Raw genomic sequence first — 27904 nt, 5'->3', positions numbered from 1 at the left:
CTTGTGTGTAAAACATGCACACATAGATATACAGCGAACCAAAGAAGATGCTCTGACCTTTGATGTCTTGGCTCGTTTGTGTGTTTTCTTCGTGTTGCAAAGGCTTTTGTGATGACCAAATTTCAGTTTCATTCTTCTCACCTCCTCATCATCTATCAGCGGCACCCGCTCATATTTGAACTTACGTTTGAGAGACATGTGCCAGGTATGCTATTTAAAAGAATATAAAATAGAACAATTAAATAGGCATACAAACCACTTGCAGAAAACTGAAAGCACAAGCATGAAAATACATGTGGGAAAACAATGTGTGCATAAAAATGCAGAAAACAGTTAATATCTGGACTGCATTAGTACTCTAGGTATAATAAATAAAGGTTGGCAATTAATAATCTGTCAACTCACATAACCATTGCCTTCTTTGTCCTTTAAGAAAGGGTATTTCAAAATCAGGGCCTTGCACACTTTCACATAGTCATCATTGGTCGGGAACCTGTAACAGCGATGCAAAAGAAGGTGAGGAATGTAACATCAGACATAGTATTAATAACTCAAATGACGTGATCCATTTGGGTTGCGAAACTTACATTTTGATCAGGGCCATGGTTTCATACAATGTTCTTATGATTTTGTTGTGATCGGATCTCTCAATTTTGCATGGCGGTTTTTGGTCCAACTTTGTCTGAACATCTCTGGGAAATTTAGGAATGATGAAAACTGCTGGGAAGGCTGATGATGGGGTGGCATGACTATAGTGAAATAAAACAATAGTCTTAAAATGTATGGCAAATTAACCACACTGTAACAATACAAGTTAAAGTCCTGCAGTGTAAATGTTACTTCAGTAAAAGTGTCTTTAGTTAAAGTATTAAACCATTGTAGTGTGAGTAAAGGATCCAACCAGTTGTGTTTAATGGTCTCATCGTCTCAGCTGGACTTGTAGACCGTTATATTGTCGGCTAGTTTACTTTAGAATCAAACATCAGATTTTATAAACTACATGTGTTCTGTGTACAATAATCTTAATATGTAAAGTAACTAGTAACTAAAGTAACTAGTAACTAAAGCTGTAACAGATGAATGTAGTGGAGTAAAAAGTCCAATATTTCTCTCTGAAATGTAGCGGAGTAGAAGTAGAAAGTGGCATGAAAAGAAAAGACTCAAGTACCTCAACAGAGTTGAGGTAGGGTGTGCGGCGCAAAGCACCGAAAAAAAAAAGCACAGAGTATATGTACTTAGTTACATTCTACTAGAGTGTGTACACACTAATGCATAATGTTACACTACATACATTACCAGAGCCAGGTGAATTCAGATCCAGATAAAAACATTCAGTAGCAACCATAAAGCTAGATTATATGGCTATGAGATTATAGTTATTTTCCATGGTTCTTAGGCCTAACGTTATGACAATCACATAACATTACTGTTACTGGTACCTTGATTCCGCTGTAGCCTTCTCTGAATGTACCGGGACAGGCTCAAGGGTTAGTGTCACAGTTTCTTTCCACTGCTGAACAAATCGGTTGAATTTGGCTTGCTTCTTAAATGATCCTTCAAAGAGGTATGAAACCATCCTCTCAGTCAATCCATAGTCCACTGCTTCTCCGTCAACTTCATTATCTAACATACAATATAGAAAGAAAAAAAACAGCAATGTTAACCACAACTGTGGTAACAGCATACAACAATTTAAAAAGGCACATTATGTCAGACTGTAAAGTTAATGTAAGTCAACGGAAAAAAATTAGTTTTGATCCAGTTTGGTTCATTGGGTATTTTTCTCATATGCAGAGAGGCTTGCCATTTGGTCCGGACTTTGAGAAGCCCTAATATCCATATAAAAACACATTGAATTTATATAAGTTAGCTTTGCGACCTCATTGGAGACGCTGGAAATGTGTCTCTCACACGCACACACCTGAATATATTAATATAACGTAACGTTAGGCCGTAACGTTTTTTTTCCAGGACAGCGGGTAAAGTATTGAAAGACGTTAAACCCATTAATGATAGTAATCGGTTTATTTTTTATAAAAGCAGCTAGCTAACGTTAAACGTTAACATTACTCGAAAGGGAGGTTAACAGTTGGTCGGTTCTGTCAGTTAACCCGACTGGTGTTGTAATTTAAGGTTGGTCTTAGCGACATGGTTTTACGAAAATGCTCTAAGACAGTTTGACGACAAAATAAAGACTAAATCATAATTTCAAACCCTCACTGGCTACCGATAGTCACATTCCGCCCAAATGGCTTTGCTTTAGCATTAAACTATTTCGGAACAAAAGACTGTTCGGCGGCAAAAAGTTTTTTTTTTTTCATCGTTGTCCTCTGACCATAGCCTCTGTCGCAGTCCAGCTAGCTAACGTAAGTCAGAACAAAATACTTTTCGGCGGCAAAAACGCTTCTCATCCTCCTCTGACGCAGTAGTTTTATAGCTAACGTTAACGTTAGCTAGCTAGCTCGATGGTGAACTGTAGCTAAGTTAGCACTTATAATAATAGTATGTGGAATGGCAATATGGTACATAATACTGATAATGCTTTAACTAACTAGTTAGCTAGTTAACGTTAATAATGGCAATCATCAATGTCGAGTCTACCTAGCAATGTTGAGTATGAACTTGGCTAGCGCTAACATTAGCTAACAGTAAAAGTTAACTTCCAACTTTGAATATTAACACCACAAACACTGATTAAAAATTCAAATAATTTACCTTTGAATTTACTTCTCTCCTCTTCAGTGACCTCTACTCCAAAACGAAGTAACTCCGTGATTAAATCCTCCGTGGATAAATGTCCAAGCGCCATCCTCCCGACTTTGATCGACACTGACAGAGACTGACAGTTGGATCACTGTCTATTCACTCATGTATCCTTCCGCGCTGCAATATTTATGCTTCCGCCGAGTCGAGCTCTGGTTAGCCTGTAGCTAGATCCTTTCAATAGAACACAACTTAAAGCGTTAACAATTATCTGTCAGTTTCATTCTAATATAAATAGGGTAAAGGGTTTGAAAATCAAATTCTTCAATACTATTTGTGAATATAAATAATTACATACTCCACCTTAAGATGATTAAAAATGATTCAATGGGACACTCCACCAAAAAAACATTTTGCCCATATCTCAAAACTTTAGGCTACAGTTAATTAGTTTGACAATTATTGAGTTATTGAGTTTGATAGTATAGGTTAACTTGTGTTTCTATATTGAGAGATGCCATTTTCTGCTGAGATGAGCATCCACTAATTCCTGCGGTTTTACATTTAAACATTAAGGTACAAATATGTAAGGAACAAATATGTACCTTAGACCTCAAAGTCCACAATTTACAATGGAAGGTGCGTAATTGTACCTTAAAGGTGCGTAATTGTACCTTAAAGATACATTTTTGTACTTTTAAGGGTACATTTGCAAAGTTTGTACCTTAGGGAACAAAAATGGACCTGTATTGTACCTCTTTTTCTGACAGTGTATATATATATATATATATATATATATATATATATATATATATATATATATATTATGATTCATGAGGAGTATACCGTTTTATTATATTCATAAATGGCACTTTTTTGTATTTAATGTGTCAACTCTCAATGATTCTTGCTTACCCCTTACACATGGCGTTAATAGTTTTAAGGAGTAGGAGTTGCTATACACATTCAGGGGAGCGCAAGGACGGCTGGTATTTGTGATCTTACGTGGTGTGCCGGTCTGGGCCAATTTTTGGTCTCAGTCCGTCCCTGCTGCTACCTATAGCTCGGATCCTGCATGTGAATTCTAAAAAAATTCTAAAGGCGTGATGATTATGCAACAATATGTAGCCTACATGTTGTGCTGCTGTTTCATTATTGTTGTTAATAACAGTGTTATGTGCTGCTGCTGATGTTTTTTTATTTTTATTTTATTCACAGTTTAGTGTATTGCACAGTGGTTTGTGTCTCAGTAATGATCAGTGGTGGAATGTAACTAAGTACATCCCAGCTAACAATTTTTGGTTCCCAGAACGTTAGTTTTTGGTTGCGCGAACGTTCCCTGAAGGTTAGGTTTGGTTGTGTTTTGGTTGGGTTTTCGTTATTATGGAAAGTTGGTTGAACGTTCTGGGAACGTTCGTTTTTGGTTACATCGAACGTTCTCCGACCGTTGTCAGAACGTTCCCAGAACGTTGCAACCCTTAGAGAACGTTCCCCTAACGTTCCCCTTACGTTGCAACCTTTAGAGAACCTTCCCCTGACGTTGTAACCTTTATGGAACGTTCCCCTAACGTTCTTTTTTACATTCCCCTAACCTTTAACAAACTTTAATAACAATGATACTAATTTTATTATTACTTTAAACCGTCTGCATGAGCAGGAATGAATTATTATATATTAGCAGGAATGAATGAACAGGCAAACTTGATTGGATTTAAAACTTTAATTAACAATATACAAAGAATAATAAAAAAAAATACAAAATAGATAAGGATGTAGAGTGCAAAGTAATAGTGCAAATGTATTGTGCAAAATGCATATTGGAATGATAAAGTATGTAATGTGTAGGTGAATGGCCAAAGTGGGGATGAGTCCACTTATCAGCAGTTCAGGAGAGTGATGGCAGAGGGAAAGAAGCTGTTCTTGTGTCTGGTTGGTTTTGTGTGCAGGGATCTGTAGCGCCTGGCAGAGGGGAGGAGGCAGGAGGATGGCAGCAGTGTAGAAGATGGCCAACAGCTCTTGCTTCCGCAAAAAAAAAAAAAAATAGAGCTCCATGGTTTTGAAGGCTCAGTCCTTCTCAGCTGACCTAAAAAGAAAGAAACAAAAGTTTGATATGTCATACTAAGAATAAACACATTAACAAAAGCAAGACAAATTGCCTGACTAACAACCCTGTTTTTATTCTGATCACAAATATTGATAGTTTTTGATTATTATGATTATTATTAACATCACAGAAGAATTTCAATTTACCGTCTGTGTGGGGAAAACTTCCAATCAAGTCCTCCGCGTCTGCTGCAGTCAGCGCGGGGAAGTTTTTCTGGGAGACCGCTAGAGTAGAAGTCAAAATGAAGCAACGTTACAAGTCAAATTAAAACCTCTTATCAGCCAAGCTAAGCATAATACTGATGTGAACAATAAAGTAACACCTGCCTGTTATAACCCTGCAGATAGTCAGGTCCTGGAAGGCCTTCTTTCCCTTTCTGCCCCGCAGGATATACAGTTTTAGAACATCATTGGATTGCGAGTACGCGTACGATGCGCGCTGCAGTACCTCCGGTCGAACCTCCGGGCTTGTCAGGAAAAGTTGCTGTAAAACATATAGAAAGACAAATTATACACGTGGAACAAAGTGGAGAGCTTGTACAATCTCATTTTGTAAGAGAAGTCAGTTCTGTTATAATTTAAGTTATGCAAAAGCCACTGTACCTTCAACTGGGTCCCGAGATGACGTGGCAGGCCGAGCTTGCGTTAGAATACACCCATCCAGCTCTGGGCGACCGGCTGGTTTCCTGTGTGGTGTTGACTCATCTAAAAAGAAAGTAGATATGAATATTGGTCAGTTCATTTATGGTAGGTTTCTTGCAAATGCCATTACATAACTACAATGTTACATTAGACAATTGCAAAAAAAAAAACAATTACATGCAGGTGGTGGTGGCAGTGATGTATACTGACCTGAAAAAAGGCAGGAAGAGACAAACCCATCAGAACAGTCACATGATAAGCAGCAGGCTGAGGGTCAGTAGTTCCATGGTAGGAATATGACTCTGGTTTCTTAAATGCATGTATAAATGTTAACTTACAGACAGGGCTTCCAGACACACGCTCCGTCCTGGAACGCTTTCTTGCTTGTGGACTGGAGTCATCTGAAATAAAAGACCATACAATTTGTACTGATTGCAAAAATAATATTTGAATGTATACAGTGTAAACAAACATTACAACATAAACATTGTATGTGACGGTATTTCTCAGGACTTTTGCATTGTAGCCCAGAGACTTTCTAATGGGGAGACACAGCATCCATAGAAGTGCATGGGGTTAGTTTGTAAAGCCAGTATGGCAGCTGTGTAGCCTAAACATATTCCCTCTATTCCTGTATGCTTCCCCATTCACTTAAATAGGAAAATAGCTTGCCGATAACTGCCCAAAGTACGTTGCAAGGTGGCCGCCGAGTGACTTGCCTCAAATGACTGATTGTATTGGCTATCAAGTATGTACTGTACACTAAAACTAATTGAAAGAACTGGTATGTCTTATTTGTAACAACAACAACGCAAGCAGGTTAACACGATGACACAAAACATACAATGCGGCAAAGCATACATGTCGTGCACAGCAGCAAACAAAGCGCAATATATATGCAATCCATTTAAAGCGTAACTCTCGCCACAATGCAACCTAGGATCTTTTTGTGAATGTACCAGAGTCAAACTTCGTTTAAAAGCATAATTAGGACGGAAACGCCACTTTTAAGATTGATCGTATTGTCGTTTTCTGGTCAAACGACCTTTTGAATGGGAGAACTAGAGGCTACTTTTATCGCATCAAAATCACTATATGTAAAACACTAAGAAGGCTCGACACAACATTAAACTTTGCACGAAGTCTCACCAGGGGATTTACACATGAATTCGAGCATTGAGAACAATGTTTTTTGCACAAAGAGTTTACCAAAAATAAAAATTTTGAACAAGTCGCTGCTTGACTGGCAAGATGGCGACGTGGGGAAAAACAAATGCTGAAGTGAGTTGTTGAACCTTTTTTGGTCAACCTGATTAAAACCGGAATATAACAAAGCACTACGAGGGAAATGGCTTACGGTTAGACCCAAAACCGTTGCACTACAACCATAACATCATGAAACTGTAACGTATTTCACTTACTTTTTCGTGTGATCGTTTGGCGAAGCAAATAAAATCTTCTTTCTTTGTTCGTTGGTGTATCATATCAAACGCAAACGGAAGTCCGGAGGACAGGACTTGAATCGGTCACCTGAGAGCAGAGGCACGGTCTTCCCCTACTGGCGGGGGGGTGTAACGGTTGGATTTAAACACTGATTGAGCCACTTGTTAGAAGTGAAAAGGAAGAAGTGAATTGTCTTAGTTGTGAAAATCGATAGATTCTTGTTTTAAGTATTTTCACCTAATACAGTTAAAACAACGAAATCAAGCACAAAAGTACAGTTTTTAGCAAAATTGATTTCAGCCTAAAAGTAAATATATTATCTTGCTATGTTGTTTATCTTACTTAGATTTTATAAGACCAATAATTTTTGAGTGAATCTAAATCAAGTGACTGCAAACCTTTTATATGCTACTTCAAAAACTTAAATGGAGCTGGTTTAAATAAACATTTCAAAACCGCACTCAGAACAACCAAAAACAACCAAAAACAACCAAACGGGAACGTTGTGTGGAGGTAACAGTGCAACCACAGAAGAACGTTCCCGTTGGTTGGTTCCCCTAACGTTTAGGGAACGTTATAACCATGAGGGAACGTTCCCTAAACGTTAGTTTTTGGTTTGGTTCGAACTAACCTTTAGAGAACCAAAAACTAACGTTCCCCAACGTTCCCTAAACGTTCTGTGTTAGTGGGGATGTACTCTAGTACTGTACTTGAGTCCAAATGTTGAGGTACTTGAGTCTTTTCTTTCTATGCCACTTTCTACTTCTACTCCGCTACATTTCAGAGAGAAATATTGTACTTTTTACTCCACTACATTGATCTGGTACAGCTTTAGTTACTAGTTACGTTAGTTACTCCACTACATTCATCTGTTCCAGCTTTAGTTACTAGTTACTTTAGTTACTCCACTACATTCATCTGTTCCAGCTTTAGTTACTAGTTACTTTAGTTACTCCACTACATTCATCTGTTCCAGCTTTAGTTGCTAGTTACTTTACACATTAAGATTTCTGCACACAAAACACATGTAATTTATAAAATGTGATGTTTGATTCTAAACTAAACTAGCCAAGAATATAACGGCCTACAAGTCCAGCTGAGATGAATAGACCATTAAACACTAGTTGATTGACAGTACTGTTTGGTTTGTTTAAAAAATGAGGATTTTTTGACATTCAGTACTTTCACTTTTAATATTTCAAGTACATTTTCCTGATGATACTTACATACTTTTACTTAAGTAACATTTTCAATGCAGGACAGTATGGTATTAGTAGTTTTACTGAAGTAAAAGATCTGAATACTTCTTCCACCACTGGTAGTGATGTTGTGATTTTGCCTCAGTAAAACCAGGTGTTCTGCACTGCTGCAGATGCTGTAGCCTACCTGTTGGTTTATAAAGCTAAAAGTGATTACCAGCTTGCTGTTGAACTGTGAATCCAGGGAATTCTGCTGCTTTGCTGTTTAGTTACATTTCCATTGTAATTGTTTTGGTGCTGTGGTGGCAGAGGATAATATCTGGTATTCTTTCCACTTACATCTCTGTTGATGTTAGTTTTATTATGTAGTTTTCTCATTTTACCTATGTGGTGTGGTGGTAGTTGGTGTGTGTGTGTGTGTGTGTGTGTGTGTGTGTGTGTGTGTGTGTGTGTCAGTTAAAATTATTATTATTATTATTTGCATGTGGACCATGTATGGCACTAAATAAATTTTTCCAGTAAAGCACAATGATTAAGGGGGGGCCTCACACAAAGAGCAGCCTAGGGGCCCCTGACCACCTTAATCCGCCCCTGATGGTCACATAACGCCAAATGTGTAGGCTATACCAAGATAGCAAAAAATATCCGCTGGGCTTCTAAACTGTCGGCTATAGGTGCGTCCCGCTGGCGGGGATGAAACGTTTGCCGCCGAATACGTCACTCAGATTTCTTGCGAGATGCCGCCGGCGGACAGCTGGCGGGCCGACTGCTTCACTTTCTCTGGCGGTTGCCTCTGTCTAATGGACCGCGGCCGGCTGGTGGCAAGCCGCTTTGAAATACAAGGCTACTCTCAGAATCGACCAGCCATGTTGGTTTGGCATGTTGGGAGTTAGAGTGGAACTGACAGCATTTTAACTAATTTTCACATTTGAAGCGATTATAAAATCATAATAGCCTATATGTGAATTACATCAAATAGTTTTTTTTGCTACAAAGCCATTAGGGTTTATAACAGATTCTTGACTCTTTCCATGATAAGGTAAGGTTTAGGAAATGACATTTAACTTACTTTGAAACTCTGAAGCGATTATACAGTAATATATGTAAAATATATCGAATTATTTTATAGGCTACACTTAGGTGAAAATTGTTTACATTTCTTTGATTTATGCACAACTGAGAAACACACTAAAAACTCCTGGTTTATTTCTTCAACCCACTTTCTGGGTTATTTATGTTGGGTTAAAATCATGGGTTATTTTTTCAGAGAATAACCATTTTCTGGGTTATAGGGTTGGCTCTCTCTCTCTCTCTCTCTCTCTCTCAATGTATTTTTTATTATTATATTGTCATGTCAACATAGTTTATAATATGAACAATCACACTTGTGTGTTGTGTACATTATGATAAAACAGTACCACCATTTGTAGGAGAAATAAATTGACACACCCTCTAAACATGGATATATTAACTAAGAAATAGAAGAAATAAGTTAATATATTATCAGTCTGCCAGAAATTCAGAAGAGACGCAACAGCCTCTCTGGGTTGTTATTGTGCGTTGCGGAGCCGAGCAGAGCAGGCAAGACGATGAGTGCTTCTGGAGGAAAGGAGCAAAGACGTGTGTCTGTTGGCAGTGTGCTTCAGGCGGTTGGCAACAACTGGGCTGTGAATGGTCAGGAGTTAGGTAATGACGGATCAGGAAGTGAAGTTGGGGAGATGGATGTTGCACGCGGGAGTGTGGAAGGGTGGAAAGTAGTTTAAAAAAAACGGAAAAATAATGACAGAGATAAGACGGTTGATAGTGATAGCGATAAGGGAACAAATACGGTGAAAGGGAGTGAAGATGAGTTTAAGGTATTTATCAAACTGTTGCAAGAGGGGACTTCTTTTGATAAATGGAGTCCAATCCTACTAACCAAAGTGCTACACAAAGATATTGGGGAGGTAAGGAGTGCTAAAAAATTGAGAAATGGTTCTTTACTGATGATATGTCGAAATGTGGAACAACAGAAAGCAATAAAGATAAATACACTAAATGGACAAAGAGTGAAGTGCTCAATGGCATTTGAAAAGAAGTTTGTGAGGGGTGTAATCTCAGGGATTCCTCTAAGTGAGTCAGTGGATTCAGTGAAAGAAGGAATAAACAACGTTAAAATCAGGGAAGCAAAACGACTAAAAACAAGATGGCAAGGAAATATATGTGACAGTCTTTCAGTCTTGCTAACTTTTGAGGAAGAGAAACTTCCAGAAAGAGTCTTCATTGGCTACATGAGTTACGATGTCAGGGTGTACATACCCCCACCGCTGCGGTGTTTTAAATGCCAAAGATATGGGCATATAGCTGCGATATGCAAGGGTAAACAAAGATGTAGCAAATGCAGTGGTGAACACGAATATGGAAAATGTGAAGAGGGGGCCAAACCAAAATGTTGTAATTGTGGAGGAGAACATAGTGCAGCATATGGTGGTTGTGAGACAAACAAAAGAATGCAGCAGGTACAGCGTGTTAATTAATTGATTGTTAGTTCAAGGTATTTCCTTTGCGGAGGCAACTAAGAAAGTCCCAAAAAGTGTGCCGATAGAGACAATAAAGACTAGGACTAAAGTTGTAGGGGAATATGCAAAGTGTGATAAATTGAAAGAAGAGACATTGATTGTGAGTAAAGGTGATTTTGTGCTCTTGGCTGAGATAATCAATTGTTCGGCACAGACCAGTAGTAGAACTGAAAGAATTAAAATAATTGTTAAGGCTGCCGAAAAATATTTGGATGCAAAGGGAATGCCTTGGGAAAGAGTGAGAGATATTCTTAATGATGAAGTACAACAGTCTCAGCCATGGCGTGGGGATACATAATGGTTTTAATTATACTCCAGTGGAATGCTAGGAGTTTAATTGCTAACGGTCAAGAATTTAAGAAATATGTTGACAGTTTCAAAGAAAAACCTAATATTATTTGTGTACAGGAAACATGGCTAGTGCCAAGGCTGGATTTTGTTATAAAGGGGTATAATTCTATAAGAAGGGATAGGGAAATAGGTAAAGGAGGAGGAGTTGTAATTTTTATACAAAGCGGGCTTCAGTATAGAGAGATAAAGACAGGAAATGACATGGAGTACATAGTTACAGAAATAAGGTCGAGTAAGGATAAGGTGACTATTATAAACTTTTATAATCCATGCAGGCAAATAGAGATGAGGCATCTGGAGGACATTTGGAAGGATTTGACAGGGAAAATTGTTTGGTGTGGGGATTTCAATGCACATAGTACATTATGGGGAGAGAGGGATGGGGTTAATGGAAATGTAATTGAAGACTTTATGGAAGAGAAAGAGTTGGTATGTCTGAATGATGGTTCTGGTACCAGGATAGATGTGGCAAGGGGTACAGAGACAGCAATAGATCTTACTATTGTCACAAAAACAGTTGCAGTTAAATGTATTTGGGAGGTATTGAGGGACAATACAGTAGGGAGTGATCACTATCCTATTAGAATTAAGATAGGAGTGGAATTAAGAAAGGAACATGAAGTAAGAGAAGAGAGATGGATTTTGAATAAAGCAGATTGGGATAAGTATAGAGAAGCTAGTGATGAATTATTGATATCTATTGATAATAATTATGATATCGAGAAATTATGTTGTGAAGTTAGCAGTGGGATAATTGTTGCAGCAGGAGTGTCTATTCCAAAGACTAAGCCTAGGACATTAAATAGAATAGTACCATGGTGGTCGAAAGAATGTAAGGAAGTCATAAAAGATAGAAATAGAGCATTTAAAGAGTTAAAGAAAACACATAATTTTCAGAATTTAGTTCGATATAAAAAATCTCAGGCAATAGTTAGGAAAACAATAAGGCAAGGAAAAAAAGATTACTGGAAACAGTTCTGTGATTCTATTGGTCGAACTACTCCATTGGAGAGAATTTGGAACATGATTAAAAGAATGGAAGGGAATATGGTTATCCAATGCTGATTGAGGGGCAAAGAACTATCACTAGTAGTAAGGAAAAAGCAGAGGTTATGGCAAAAATATTAGCCAAAGTGCATAGCACAGGAAATTTACAGCATGAAGAAAAGTTAGGTAGAGAAGAAACAGTTAAAAAATATCAGTATGTGTTTGACAATGAGGTTAGTGAAGGAGGGGTATTGGATGTATTATTTACAAAGACTGAACTTAATAAGGCATTGAAGAAATTAGGTAAGTCCTCTCCAGGGACAGATAAAATCTGTTATTCCATGTTGGAGAACTTAAGTGATAAGGGTAAGGATGTGTTGTTGAGTATGTATAATAAAATATGGATGAATAGTTGTATTCCTAGAACCTGGAAGGAATCTATAATCATTCCTATTAGGAAACCTGGGAAAGATCCTCATGTAGCCAATAACTATAGGCCTATTGCGTTAACGTCTCAGATGGGGAAAACTATGGAGAGGATGATAAATGACAGGCTTACATATTGGATGGAACATAAAGGATTAATGCAACATTATCAAAGTGGATTCAGGAAAGGTAGAGGTACCATGGATCCCATTGTATACCTAGAAGATACAACAAGGAAGGCTCAGGTGAATAAAGAATCTGTAGTGGCAGTATTTTTTGATATTGAAAAGGCATATGATATGTTGTGGAAAGATGGTATGCTGAATAAGTTAAGACTATTGGGAATACAGGGAAGAATGTTCCGGTGGATAAAAGGGTTTTTGTCAGACAGAACGATTCAAGTAAAAATAAATCGGGAACTAAGTAAGAGCTACAGTGTGGAAAATGGTGTCCCACAAGGGAGCATTATTAGTCCACTATTATTTTCAATAATGATTGATGATGTTTTTAAGGATATACAAAATTCAGTTGGGGTTGCATTGTTTGCAGATGATGGAGCAATGTGGAAAAAGGGAAGAAATATAGATTTTGTAGTGGATAAGATGAGTAGTATAAAGATGGCGGTTTTGCGCGTGCATGTGTGACGTCATCTCACACGCACACGCAAACCTGCCATGCCAACTGATGATATGTGCGTGCGTGATGACGTCGCGGCCGCACGTCGTTACTCGCGATCGCCATCTAGTGGCTGAATATGTTAGTGCATCTAATCGTCGAAGCTGCGCACGCATCTAGCGGATGTGATGACGTCGCGGTCACAGCGTCCGCCGCGCAGCGCCATCTAGTGGCCGAATATGGTAGTGCATCTAGCGGATGTGATGACTTCGGTGTCGCGGTCGTACGCCTCCCTGCAACGAGGGTCTTGTGGCCTTGAGCTGAGGCGGCCTCTCACACCCGCTTCGAATGAGGTCACTCTGTCGTACTACCTGGGGGGGGTCTGCACACTTTTTAGCTTTTCTGCTAGCTAGCTAGCTTACTACCACGTTTTTCCACAATCAATACCAGTGAGTTGTTCTTTTTTTTTGTGAGAAAAAAAAAAAAAAAAAGAGGATCCTTTTTTCAGCAGTGCACTGTTTAAAACCCCTTGTTTCATGCTAGCTGTCTCTTTTTTAGATGCTTTTTTCTAGCTAGTCTGGTAGCTAGCTAGATAGCTACCACGTTTTTCCTCATCAAAAAAAAAAACCTCTGGAGTTTCACTTTTTAATTCTTCTTGGTGAAAGCAACGCAGGTGTTTCGTTTTTTCAGCAATACCTACTGGTGGTAAAGTAAATTTAAAAGCACCTCTTGTGTTTAAGGATGTTCAAAGATATTTAATTCATTCAGTCATTCATGAATTAGCTAAAACTTTTGACCGTGTGTTGGTAATGCGGGCGTGGTTGTACCATATGACGATAGTAAAAAACACGTGTTAGCCCAGTGGTTAGCTTGTAAATGTGAGGTCTATTGTTGTGGGTGTTAAATCGTCATAAAGGGGGTGGTTTGTGGTGTTTAAAAACCCCTTGTTTTCAAGGCTGACTGCTCACTTTTTACCTGCAGTTTTTAGCTAAGGTGCTAGCTAAAAATTTTCCCTCGTTTTCTCAGGCTTCCTCAACAAAGACCTCTGAAGAAAAGAGGATTCGTTTCTACAGAAATGGCTGCGTTTGGTGAGTAAATTTAAAAAAAAAAGCTTATTGTAAGGTGTTTAATTCATTCAGTCATTTGTGACTTAAAAAGTTTTTTTTTGTTGTATAATGCAGTTTGCGTCATTAGGTGATTTTACAAAGAGCTGGGACAATGTGGCTGTGTTAGTTGATGAAACACTTATACCACAAGGTAAAAACCTATAAATATATTATACACTACAGCATTAATTGATTTAGTACTGTGTTTTCATTAATTTTTTGTTTTTGTTTTTAAAAAGAGCTGTGTAGCCCGATCCTACAGACCCCAACACACCAGAACATAAAACAAAAGGTCCTTCTAATAAGGAATAAGAACATTGGAAACAGGTATTTATGGGGCTATTTATCTCTTTCAGGCTGTAATATTTATTACTTATTTAATTTACACCGCCGTGTTTCTAGTCCTCTAATATATATATATATTCTGTGTCTAGACAATCCGTTCCTGAACAAAGGATCCTTAGGGTGATGGCTACTCGATAGCACATAGGGCTGAAATCAACCTGATAAAAGGCCGTGTGCTTCTCTAAACCTCTCTGTGAAAGCTGCTACCCCTAAAAACGTTCACCATCGTAAGCATAAGAAGCAATTTATTGAGGTGAGTTGAAAAGAAAAACGGTAAAATGCTGTGTTGTATAAAAAAAAATAATCTAATGCATCTAATCTAATGCTTATTACAGCCTGAGCCATACCAGAAAGGCTTCCCGCCCAAAAGACGCAACCATTCCTTTGTTCCGGTTTCATCTTACCCGGCCACTGTATCTTATGATCCTAACACAGTTGCAGAGGTGAGAAACCCTTTGTATCTAGCAGAATATATTTACATGTGTTATAAAAAGCTTTTTAAATAAAATGTATATGTTGTTAAAAAGACCTTTCCTTTGTTTTAGCAACTAAAGGCTACGGAAGACTTAGTTTCATTGTATTTGACGTGAGGACGATTTCACACAGCCACCCCCATGGAGCAGAAACGGATGTCTACACAAGCTTAAGAAGGGATCTAAGAAGAGATCTATTGAGGTGAATTGAAAAGAAAAAATAAAAATAGAGTGTTGTATTTAAAAAAAAAAAAAAAAGAAAAAAAAAAAAAAATTTCTAATCTAATGCTTATTACAGCCTGAGCCATACCAGAAAGGCTTCCCACACCAAAAGACCCAACCATTCCTTTGTTCCGGTCTCATCTTACCCGGCCACTGTATCTTATGATCCTAACACAGTTGCAGAGGTGAGAAACCCTTTGTATCTAGCAGAATATATTTACATAGTGTTATAAAAGCTTTTTAAATAAAATTATATATTATTGTTAAAAGGCATTTCTTTTGTTTGAAACGACGACCGAAGACGTAGAGTCCTTGCATTTGTTGTCGTCGTGTGATTTCACACATAGTAACCAAAGCCCTACACCCCCACGAAAGTGACTCCATTGAGGGGAGGGAACAAAAGGACACCCCTTTACAAAAGACATCTGATGAGGTGTGTGGGTGTGTGTCTGTGTTGTGTGGTGTGTGTGTGTGTGTGTGTGCGCTGTGTCTTTATTTAACCAGAAAAATATGTTGTTATACCTCTAGACAATCCATCGTGAGAGGCCGGAGAAGGGTCTGAAGACACAGGACTAACAGCGGCAGCTCCTACCCCCCCCTCAACCAAATCGTTAGCTACAGCGCAGAAGGGTCTGAAGACGCCGGAATAGCAGACCAACACCACTTACAGCCCATCAATCGAAGTCAGGCATCTTTGCAGGTGTTCCCTGAATATAATGTAGGTGCATACCTCTTTAACTGTATCTATAGCACAGAGGAAGGATCCGACTATGTCAGCTGTATACCACACACCCTGTCGCTAACGGTGTCAGATAAAAAGTGTAACAGGGGGAATACATCAGTAACCAATCCTGTAAATGTGTATGAGGTTAACGTTCCATTCCTTGATAAGCAAGCACGTGCCTAATTAATAATATTACAACCAGTTTGAACACTGTGGGCACTAGGAGGTCCTGAGCAGGTGACATTGCTTCAGGGGTAGAAGAGCTTCTTGAGTATTGTGTCAACACTACACCCCAACAACCTCGCGCGATAAAGGCAATTATAAACAAATACAATCAGAATTAGCCGAATTACGAAAACAAAACGATGCTCTTATGAATAAATTAGATGTCTTGCAAACAGCTAACACACAATTGACTGGTTGGTCACAGACTTCGGAACAACGGCTTGGCCAGCCAGGTAGAGCTAACACGCATTTGGTTGATTTGCCCAGGTTTTGGCACCACGCTGGCCAATCACGGTCAGCTCTCTCAATACGCTGATTGTACCTATGAGAATGCTGCCTTAAAAAGACTATGAATATGCCCCCCCAGTAAAAAAACAGGCTATAGTTTGTGTATACAATATAAAAAAATTTTAAAAAAATTAAAAAGAAAATGCCACCGCCACCCCCAAAAACAAAAAAATCTGAACCCTTAGTTGTGACGATAGTAAGTAGCGAGGAACTAGAATGGCTACGCGCGAGGACGATTACACAAGAGCAGTAAGCAATCCTCGGATTTTGCACCGTTTGTGTGCTATACATGCCAAAATATTCGCCGGGGCCCAAGCTCTATGCCTGCTAGTGCTAACTGAGCGGAGCCAACAGTGAGAAAACACAAGAATTAGATAGTCCGTCCCCTGAACAGTTGTCACATAATGGTCCTTCAGACGTGTGTTCCAGCAATACACCGTCCAATACAGAACGCTACATAATAAATCATCAAATACAGACCCCACATACATAGATCAGAGTAATAAGAGACCTGCATGTTTTCCGAAAGTGTTCAGCCGCAAAACGATCCTGTACAGATGAACAGACCGGTCCAACCGCCCAAACGCGCGTATAGTACCCCCATCACCCACAGAAAATCCTCCGGGTGGGGTGTGCGGTTGTGGTAAGCGTTTCTAAGGTAACATCCGAAATAGCATCCAGACAGATACCCTTTTAATGCTGAATTTCCGCCAGTACCAATCGCTAAAGCATATTTGATTTCTGATATCGGTAGTGTTCCTGAAAGGGTGTATACACCTTAACAGATTTAATAGCGAGGGCTTTGGGCAATGCAACACAGGACAGCGTTTTAAATGTTGAGTTAAGGGGCCAGCCGTGATGTCCCTATCCAAACAATGTTGAACTCAGGCGATGGCTATAACACACACCATTTCTGGAGCAAGTCGACAAGCAATGCAGAGTAACGATAATTCACTGACCGATACTCTTTAGAATTAATTGTGACAATAGCCGCAATATGTCGGAGGGGGTGTCGGAGACGCCGAAAACTAGGTACTGCGTTGCGGAACGCATCAAATATTGTCAGGAAAAGGTACTGCTTTGTATAACCCCAAGAATAACGCTGGTAACGACAAACTGCTTTTCTCTCTGCTTTCTGGCCATTATGTAAATAGCAGATGGTCGTCTATGATGAGAAGATGAATTATGCTAAGCATCTGCATAGTGATTTGTTTTAACTACACACATAAGGTTTCGTTCTCTGATGTTGACAGATTTCAGAAACATTTTGAAAATGTTGATATTCCATCATGTAGCGGATGTAAAAACCCACGATCTTCAAAACGCACGACCAACCAGATGTGAAAACAGCATGGTTGTATTTGCATGACTAACATTATTATCTCATCGTAAATAAACGGCTTTTTTGGGCCAGACGCTTTAGCGTTACGGGGTGTTACAAGACCTACCAGAACCCCTCTGGGGCACCTTTGTAGTTGGCTTTGTAATGTGTGTTACATATTGTACCTAACTACACCATTAAATGCACAGGCTGTGGAACGATATGCAAATCGCAACAGTGTTTTGAAAACCATAAAAACCGATGGAAAACACGGGCTTATACCCCCTAAAAAAATAAATATGCGAATCCTGTCATTACGAATATAACGGTGGTGTCGAAAAATCCACGCACAGCTGTAAAAACCTAAATGCCTACATTGTAGAGAGAGCCCTTTAGCACTACGCACTCTTGCTATATACAACCCGGCGAACGTGCAAGAATATCTTTACGATTTCAAACATCGTTATCAATGTGAGGCCATGAAGCTTAATTTTGCGCTTTTATGGATATGGACGGTCAAAAACCTACTCTAAAACAAACTGTGTCGCATCATTCATTAAGAACTACAGACAGAAATACAGAGGCTATACTTTAAGCACACACAATGCACGTAGCTTTTGACAGTTATATAGTTTTAGAGTATCTGGTAGTAGTAAACTTTGTCCAACTATTACTGTGCGTGTCCTGGTAGGGTGCTCTGATGATTGATCTCTTTCCGCATTGGTCATTCGTTCAGTTTTATCCCTATGGCTCTATCTAAAACACCGGCAGCCATGCGTTCTTCCCATCTTCTCAAGGCTTTTTCCCACCACCGAATTTAACAAGCGGGGAGAATGAGAATTATATTGGTCCGTATCCTGCACCAGCTCTATATGGTTATGATGCGATGACTTGCCTTAAGAAAACGTTCATGGAGTGGTATCCTACGGTCCCGGCTACACCTTTTTGACTTTCGAAAAGAGCTGCTCAGCTATTGTGTTAACGATGTAACGGTTTTGATTAAAGCATGCAAAATATACAGAGGCCTTCCACGAGCGCACAAGCGCTAGACCCGTTTTGCATACGCTACATTGGCCTCCTAAAGTATGGGTGTATTTAAACGTTGTTCCTTCCAAAAGATTCTGTTGCTCTGACATGCGAAGGGCCTACCTTAGGCAAAACAAGACATGTTCTGATGTTTCAATACAGTGGCTTGAGTATGTTTCAGACAGAGAGGGCCTTGACATATAGCGCACGCTCTGAACAGAGGTGAAAAGTCATTTGGTCAGTTCTTTGTAGATGGCTATTGTAAGAACTACCACACGCATATGAATTTAATGGCTGCTTCTTACGGCTGTGATAAGTGCTGTGTGCCAGGTGAATCAATCCTCTCACCAAAAACAAAAAACACAGGGTGAACTGCTATCGGAGTTCCATAACAGAGGGTCTGCTCTAAAAATAAGCACTCAAGCTGAAAGTTGTGGTGATGTGGGAATGTGATTGGAGACAGGCTGTGGACAATGACCCAGACGTTAAGGAGTTCATGGTTAACATATAAAACGCCGGGCGCTCTCAATCCGCTGGAATCCCTCTTTGGAGGCCGTAACAAATGCAATGAAACTGTACCACAAGGTAGAAAATGATAAAAAGATCAGATACTTGGCGGATTCCACAAAGCTCGTTCCCAACCGTTCAGTCTAAAAAGAATTATCCAATAGGCCACCCCCAAATAATACACAAGCATCTTTGATGACATAAAAACAAATACTTTGGCATTGTGAAATGTGCAGGTAGCACCACCTAGAGGCCGTATCACCCTGTGTTGCCCTCACCACTGTAACGGTAAACTGATGTTCCCCTGCAGGGTGCGGTTGTTGAGGATGAACTCAAACAACACCATCGCACACATAGCGCTCATCAAGAAGGGTTGTTGTTCTGCGCTTGGTGGTGCTTTTGAATTACAGAAAGCCATAAGAGAAAGGGTATAAGATTGTTTCCCATTGCTGAAGCTCTGGCATTTCCTAGAAAAACTATCAGCTTTTTAAAGCCTATAGTTAAAACATTTCTTAAACGTAGAGCAAAGAAGCTTCAGGATACCCCAAGTCTGGCATCAAAACGGAAGACGAAAAAAAAAAGTACATAGATGACCTATTATGCACACGGCGGCTATCTTGCCTTGACCGTAATACTAAGAGTATGTCTTAAAGCTGTCAGGCAACCAAATAAATTGCTTCTGAATAGTCTTTAGCCAATTTGCTACGCGTAGCAATATGACTACTGCTGAGCTCTATAACCCAACCATCCCGGCAGCTTCACCCTGTTCAGCTTCACACTCCTTTGATGTTCGCCTCATTCCCCATCTCACCAGAAAGTAGCGATAGCCAAATGGCGATACACAGAGGGGTCGATCCAGAGTAAAAAGATGTGAATGTTTTATAGGGGCTATGACCAGCCTGTGCTCGTATGGAGCTACGTAATTTGTGGATAAAACTGTAGGAACGATTTTATATGGTCATACTGACAGCATTCTGTTCACAAGCAGAGAGGGTCGTAGGATCCCCCACCTCTAGGTCCTTACCTTGCGGCATTTAACGGATGAACTAAATAGCCTCAAGTCTGTAGGGGCTCCTACCGGAAGATTATTTAACTTGAGTTTACTGCGTCCTAAATGCTATGCTTATAGGACCGCTCAAGGAAATACACAGGGTAATGCAAGGGTGTAACCCCTCAATGCCACAAATGCCAAAGTGGTTACACACATGAATCGTTAATAGCTGGGGTCGTTCAACTCTGTGACCAAGCTGCCGCAGCTCTCCTAAATCCATCTGACCCACAACGGCCTCATAAATAACACGCCGACAAAAACTTAATCTATGCCTAGTGCTATTTAGCCTGGTGAAAACAACAATTGAGAAAACACAAGAGTAGATAGTCCGTCCCTGAACCAGTTCATCCTTACCAATGGTCCTTCAGGCGTGTTCAGCAATACACCCGTCCAATACCGGCATACACAATCATCAAATACAGACCCCCAGACATAGATCAGGTATTAAGAGACCCCATGCATGTTTTCCGAAATTAATTTCCAGCCCGTCAAAGCGATCCATAATACCAAGATAGGAACCGGGCGGTCCCCAACCGTCCTGGCTTATGAGTACCCCTCCATCACCCACAGAAAATCCTCGGGGTAGTGTGCAGTGTGGTCGCGGTGGCGTTTCTAAAGGTAACATCGAAATAGCATCAGACAGATACCCTTTTAATGCTGCTGAATTTACCGTCAAGATGTCGACCCTCGCGAAATATTGATTTGACTGATATCCGGTAGTGTTCCTGAAAGGGTGTATAGCACGCCAAAAAGCAGATTTAATAGCGAGGGCTTTGGGCAATGCAACACAGGACAGCGTTTTAAATGTTAGTTAAGGGGCCAGCCGTAGATGTCCCTATCCAAACAATGTTGAACTCAGGCGATTAAGCATAACACAGACACATTTCTGGAGCAAGTCGCACAAGCAATGCGGTAGCGATAATTCACTGACCGATGACTCTTTAGAATTAATTGTGACAATAGCGGCTAATGTATGGGGAGGGGTGTCGGGAGACGTCGAAAACTAGGAAGCATTGGTTACGATCAAATATTGTCAGAAAAAGGTAATGCTTTGTATAACCCCAAGAATAACGGCTGGTAACGACAATCTCTGCTTTTCTCTCTGCCTGGCACATTATGTAAATAGCAGATGGTCGCATGATGAGAAGATGAATTATGCTAAGCATCTGCATAGTGATTTGGGTTTTGACTACACACATAAGGTTTTGTTCTCTGATGTTGACAGATTTCAGAAACATTTGAAAATGAAAATTGTGATATTCCATCATGTAGCCGGATGTAAAAAACCCACGATCTTCAAAGCGCCACGACCAACCAGATGTGAAAACAGCATGGTTGTATTTGCATACTGAACATTATTATCTCATCGTAAATAAAAGCGGCTTTTTGGGGTAATGCGTTTTCGCGATGGGTTTACAAGGCCTACCAGAACCCTCTGGGGCACCTTTGTAGTTGGCTTTGTAATGTGTGTTACACTGATTGTATACCTGACAAGACCATTAAATGCACAGGCTGTGGACGCATATGCAAATCGCAACAGTGTTTTGAAAACCATAAAAACCCGACGTGAAACACGGGCTTATACCCTGCAATAAAATCAAATATTGCGAGTCCTGTCGCATAACATATCGTGTGTCGAAAAATCCACACAGCTGTAAAAACCTATTATGCCTACATTGTAGAGAGCCTTTAGGGGCTACTACACGCACTCTTGCTATATACAACCCGTCGAGCGCAAAGAAAGTAGTGATAAGTATATCTTTTGCCGATTTCAAAACCGTTATCAATGTGGAAGCCATGAAGCTAATTTTGTATGCGTTATGGATATGGACGGTCAAAAAACTGCTACTGAGAACAACAAACTGTGTCGCATCATTCATTAAGAACTACAGACAGGAGAAATACAGAGGCTATACTTTTATAGCACACAATGCATCAGGTTTTGACAGTTATATAGTTTTAGAGTATCTGGTGAGTCAGAAACTTTGTCCAACTATTACTATGCGCGGTTCTAGGGTGCTTCTGATGATCGATTCTACTTTCAATCAGCGTTGGATCGATTCGTTCAGTTTTATCCCTATGGCTCTATCTAAAACACCGGCAGCCATGGGGTTCTCCGATCTTCTCAAAGGCTTCTTCCACCGCGAATTTAACAAAGAGAGAATGAGAATTATATTGGTCCGTTATCCTGCACCAGCTCTATATGGTTATGATGCTATGAGTGGCGCCTCTAAAAAGCGTTCATGGAGTGAGTGCGTTACGGTCCGCGACACACCTTTTGACTTTCGAAAGAGCTGCTCAGCTATTGTGTTAACGATGTAACGGTTTTGATTAAAGCATGCAAAATATACAGAGAGGCCTTCCACGAGTGCACAGGCCTAGACCCGTTTGCATACGCTACATTGGCCTCCTCATGTATGGGTGTATTTAAAACGTTGTTCCTCCCCAAAGATTCTGTTGCTCTGACATACGAAGGGGCCTACCTTAGGCAAAACAAGACATGTTCTGATGTTTCAATACAGTGGCTTGAGTATGTTTCAGACAGAGAGGGCCTTGACATACAGCACGCTCTGAACAGAGGTGAAAAGTCATTTGGTCAGTTCTTTGTAGATGGCTATTGTGAAGACACACACACGTGTTATGAATTTAATGGCTGCTTCTTTCACGGCTGTGATAAGTGCTATGCGTCAGGTGAAATCAATCCTCTCACAACAAAAACAAAAAAAACACAGGGTGAACTGCTATCGGAGTTCCATAACAGAGTGTCTGCTCTAAAAATAAGCATCAGCTGAAAGTTGTGGTGATGTGGGAATGTGATTGGAGACAGGCTGTGGACAATGACCCAGACGTTAAGGAGTTCATGTTAACATATGAAAAGCCAGGGCGTCTCAATCCGCGAGAATCCCTCTTTGGAGGCCGCACAAATGCAATGAAACTGTACCACAAGGTAGAAAATGATGAAAAGATCAGATACTATGATTTCACAAGTTTGTACCCAACTGTTCAGTCTAAAAGAGATTATCCAATAGGACACCCCCAATAATACACAAGGATTTTGATGACATAAACAAATACTTTGGCATTGTGAAATGTACAGTAGCACCGTACAGAGGCCTGTATCACCCTGTGTTGCCCTACCACTGTAACGGTAAACTGATGTTCTCCTATGCGGTGTGCCGTTAGGATGAATCAAACAACACCATGCACACATAGCGATCAAGAGAGGTTGTTGTCTGGCGTTTGGGTGACGTTTGAATTACAGAAAGCCATAGAGAAAGGGTATAAGATTGTTTCCATTGCTGAAGTTTGGCATTTCCCAGAAAAAACTGATCAGCTTTTTAAAGCCTATGTTAAAACATTTCTTAAACGTAAGCAAGAAGCTTCAGGATACCCTGGGCATATCAAAACGGAAGACGAAAAACAAAAGTACATAGATGACTATTATGCACACGAAGGCATTCGTCTTGATCCGACCAAGATATGTTTTAACAAAGCTGTCAGGCATACAAATAAATTGCTTCTGAATAGTCTTTGGGGCAAATTTGCCATGCGTAGCAACATGACTACTGCTGAGCTCATAACCGAACCATCCCGCTTCACACAGCTCATGTTCAGCGACACTTTTGATGTTCGCCAGTTCTCATTCATCTCACCAGAAGTAGCGATTGTCCAATGGCGATACACAGAGGGGGTCGCATCCAGAGTAAAAGATGTGAATGTTTTTATAGGGGCCATGACCACAGCCTATGCTCGCATGGAGCTATATGATTTGTTGGATAAACTGCAGGAACGTATTTTATATGTTGACACTGACAGCATTCTGTTCACAAGCAGAGGCCGAGTGGATTCCACCTCTAGGTCCTTACTTGCGGGTTTTAACGGATGAACTAAATAGCGCCCAAGTCTGTGGGGCTCCTACCGAAGATTATATAACTGAGTTTGTTTCCGGGGGTCCTAAATGCTATGCTTATAGGACCGCTCAAGGAAATACACAGGTTAAATGCAAGGGTGTAACCCTCAATGCCACAAATGCCAAAGTGGTTACACATGAATCGTTAATTGGGCTTGTTCAATCCTTTGTGACCAAGCAGCCGCAGCCTCCTAACCATCTGACCACAACGGCCTTCACAATAACACGCGACAAAAAACAGTTCCATCTCAAAAACGACACACTCACCAGGAAAGTACAGGTCGTTTACAATAAACGACGCGTGCTCCAAGACTATACAACTGTACCTTATGGCTACTAGGGATGTTTCAGGATTTGATGGTAGGCTTCAACACCCTTTCAGCCTTGTTATCAGTGGTCCCTCTAATTGTGGAAAAACATACTTTGTCAAAGACATTGTTGAAAACATGTCGGTGCGTTATTTCACAAAAATCGATAACATTGTATACATCTATTCATGCTGGCAACCAATATACCGATCAATTACTTAAAGCGTTGAATATAAACTTTGTACAAGGTCTCCGGAATGCGTTCTGCGACGAAACACTCTTGCCTACTACTAAGAATAATTTGCTCATTATAGACGATTTAATGAATCAAGCCAGTGATAATTTGGAAGTTCAAAAGGTTTTCACCCAGTATGTCCATCATAGGCGTCTTAGTTGTATATATCTAGTGCAGAATCTGTTTATTCAAGGTAAAGCTAGTCGTTACAATCAGTTTGAATACAAACTATATGATTATTTTCAAAAATGCTAGAGATCAACATCAGATAAGCTTACTGGCACGCCAAATGTTCCCCGGTAATAGTAAATATTTTTTAGAGGCTTTTAACGATGCAACTAGTTACACCTTTGGCTATCTATTGATAGATTATAAAACCACAACCCCCGATATTTTAAGACTCAGAACCGCTCTGATATCCCCACAGCAGGTTGTATACGTTCCTAGAAAAAGGGTGTAATAATGTCAAACCCGAATGGAGAGGAATTTTACATTGTTAGACATGCTACATAAGGCATCACCCGAGGCGGGGTGTCATTGTGAGCAACGCTAGTCAGACTTTATTAATGCCCTTTGTGAAATATCTTTGAATGTCTTACAAGGGCACATACGCGTTATCTAATATTCAGTACAAGCTGTTAAAGAAAAGAAGAAAGTTATTAGACTGATAGCTGATAAAAAAGTTAAACATTTAAAAAAAAAAAAGACAATCAATCAAACAGGAGGGTTTCTACTGCCTCTACTGGGGGCTGCTATCCCATTCATAGCAAGTCTTATCAACAGGAGTTGAGATGGAACACACTCAGAAAATGTTTTTGGTTCCACAAAATCAATTAGCAGCATTACAGCATCCTCAAACATCGGACTCCTCAAATGTATCTCTGCGGCAGTCTGTACAAAGTGAATTGGACCGAGCCATGAGTGATATATTGAAACAGCAGGACATTGATGTATATGAAAAAGCTAAAAGATATTCAAGTATTCTACAGAGGTACCTGGTCATGATAAAACAGGGTTGAAGCGCGAAAGCGTGTGATTACATTATCAATGCCTGAAGTTGATTCAAAGGATTCAAAAGATGAAGAAGAAAATATGTTAAAAACAGAAGTGTTGAAACATATGCCTATAAGAAACAAAAGAAATGCGGAATACATATTGGCTTCATTATCCCGACACAATGACCAGATATCTTGGACAGATCAAGGGGAAATAGTTGTTGGAAATAAGAATGTGCCAGGTAGTCATCTGTATGATCTGCTGAAAAGTGTCACAGCCCATAATAATGTTGCAGACCGCTCTAGACCAAAAGGGTGGAACATATTTTTAAAAACGTTAGCTAGTTTAAATGTGCCAATATCCGTAATCCCAAACACAAGGGTACGCCGTTCTATTGAGGCTTTTAAAACAGATACATCATCTGGGAGTAATACAGCGCCGCGCCTATGATGGCTTTTACGATCCCCGCGCTCCTAGAGCATTAAGAATGCCCCTGTATTTAATACACAAACGGCATCTGATTTACGCGCAACTAGTACTCCTAGAACCTTTAGTATTACACCATCCATTACTAAGACTCGTTGGGCTAGTTTTTAATCTTTTCTATTATTACACTAATTTTTTATATTCTACTTTTTTAAACCTATTTTTATTATTTTTTATTATTACACTAATTTTTATATTTTACTTTTTAAACCTATTTTTATTATTATTTTTCTATTGAGATGTGTTTTCTATTGAGGTGTGTTTTCTTTATTCAACTATGCGAAAAGTCAGTGTTGTATGTAAACTGGTGACATTAAATGAATGTTTTACATAAATTTATTTTTATTTTTAAATCTGTTTTTATTATTATTTTTTCTATTCAGGTGTTTTTTTCTTTATTCAACTATGTGAAAATGCTGTGTTGTATGTTAACTTGTGACATACATTTTATATTTTTTTATTAAATTTTTTTTTCCATTGAGTGGGTAATTTCTTCAGGCATATGAAAATGCTGTGTTGTATGTAAACCTGTGACATTAAATGAATGTTTTACATTAATTTTATCTATTGAATGCATTTTTCCTGTATAATTTGTTTTAAAAAATAAAAAAGGAATGCAAAAATTGAGACATCGTAAGACATGTATATTCCACATTCTTTATTTTTTTGAAAAAAAAAAACATCATTACACCATTTTTACACAATTTTTTTTACCTATAGGTGGCGCATGAACATTGTACACATTTAAATTTCTGATCATGACACACATCTGGATGTATTCTGCTAACAAAATGACTAACCATTGTATCGTTGCATACAAGATTGGCCCCATACATGCTCAATACTTTTGTATAAGGAATCTTTTTCTGAATGTGACATAAAAAAAAAACACAGTGCTGTCCACATGTTGTAGAATAATTATTTTGAACTTGTTTTGCTGAATGGCACATCTCCACACTGTTTTTAAGAAATTGCTAATTTCCTGAGGAAAAAAGGTAGGTGGATGTCCAAAGCTATCAAAGAACAAACCATGCTTGTTCTCTGTAATGTAAATACCTAGCCAGTGTTCACCGGGCATATTACTGGGTTGTGTATTTACAACTAACCTGTTGCGGGTAATTTACAAACTACGGTTTTGGGAGATGATCACATGGCATTACTCCTAAGAAATTTGTGTCTCTATTCATTCTTTTTCTGATGCACGCTAGTGAGTTTATCATCGTATTCATCTTTAGTAATGATCCAATAGGACTTGCCTTCTGTTAGATATTTCGATTACAGAATCAAAAACGGAATAGCAGATAAGGGTCACAGTCCTCGGAAGGGGTTTCTGAACCGCGCTTCCAGCCGAACGTTGCCGTTCTTAATCAGTGAAACGTTTCCTGACCCCCCACCGTCGGGTTCCAAATTAAAACAAAATAGCGTATAACCAGACCCAAAATCAGATCGTGTTATGGCTAGTGATCGGTCTTTTAAATGGCGTCCTGTTGATTCAATCAGTTGATAATATTCCCGTACATATTGTCCTCTTTGAAAAAAGGGCTGAAAAGGACGGGCTGGGTGAGGCTGTCCATCTGCATAAAGGCTAATAAATTCTGTATTATAGTTTCCAAAATTAAAGGGGTTACGGGCATACGATCCTGTGTATGCTTCA

General features: G+C 39.5%; 1 protein-coding gene and 2 long non-coding RNA genes across 3 annotated transcripts in view; 2 read left to right on the top strand and 1 right to left on the bottom strand.

Moving 5' to 3' along the window:
* LOC120568397 (GTPase IMAP family member 8-like) overlaps positions 1-27904 on the top strand; it is a 109711-nt gene that overhangs the window by 35930 nt on the left and 45877 nt on the right. The window lies entirely within an intron of this gene.
* LOC120568401 lies at positions 5248-7270 on the bottom strand. The gene is made up of 5 exons (XR_005640716.1): positions 6870-7270; positions 5787-5849; positions 5626-5658; positions 5410-5511; positions 5248-5290 (listed from the first exon to the last, which is right to left on the bottom strand). It is a non-coding gene; the product is annotated as an uncharacterized LOC120568401 (long non-coding RNA).
* On the top strand, positions 14644-15065 carry LOC120568399. Its single transcript, XR_005640715.1, has 3 exons — positions 14644-14731; positions 14814-14921; positions 15024-15065. It is a non-coding gene; the product is annotated as an uncharacterized LOC120568399 (long non-coding RNA).

The sequence above is a fragment of the Perca fluviatilis genome, chromosome 11, assembly GCF_010015445.1.
Source record: "Perca fluviatilis chromosome 11, GENO_Pfluv_1.0, whole genome shotgun sequence".
Taxonomy (NCBI): domain Eukaryota; kingdom Metazoa; phylum Chordata; class Actinopteri; order Perciformes; family Percidae; genus Perca; species Perca fluviatilis.
The sequence above is the reverse complement of the archived record's forward strand: the minus strand, read 5'-3'. Positions and strand labels throughout refer to the sequence as shown.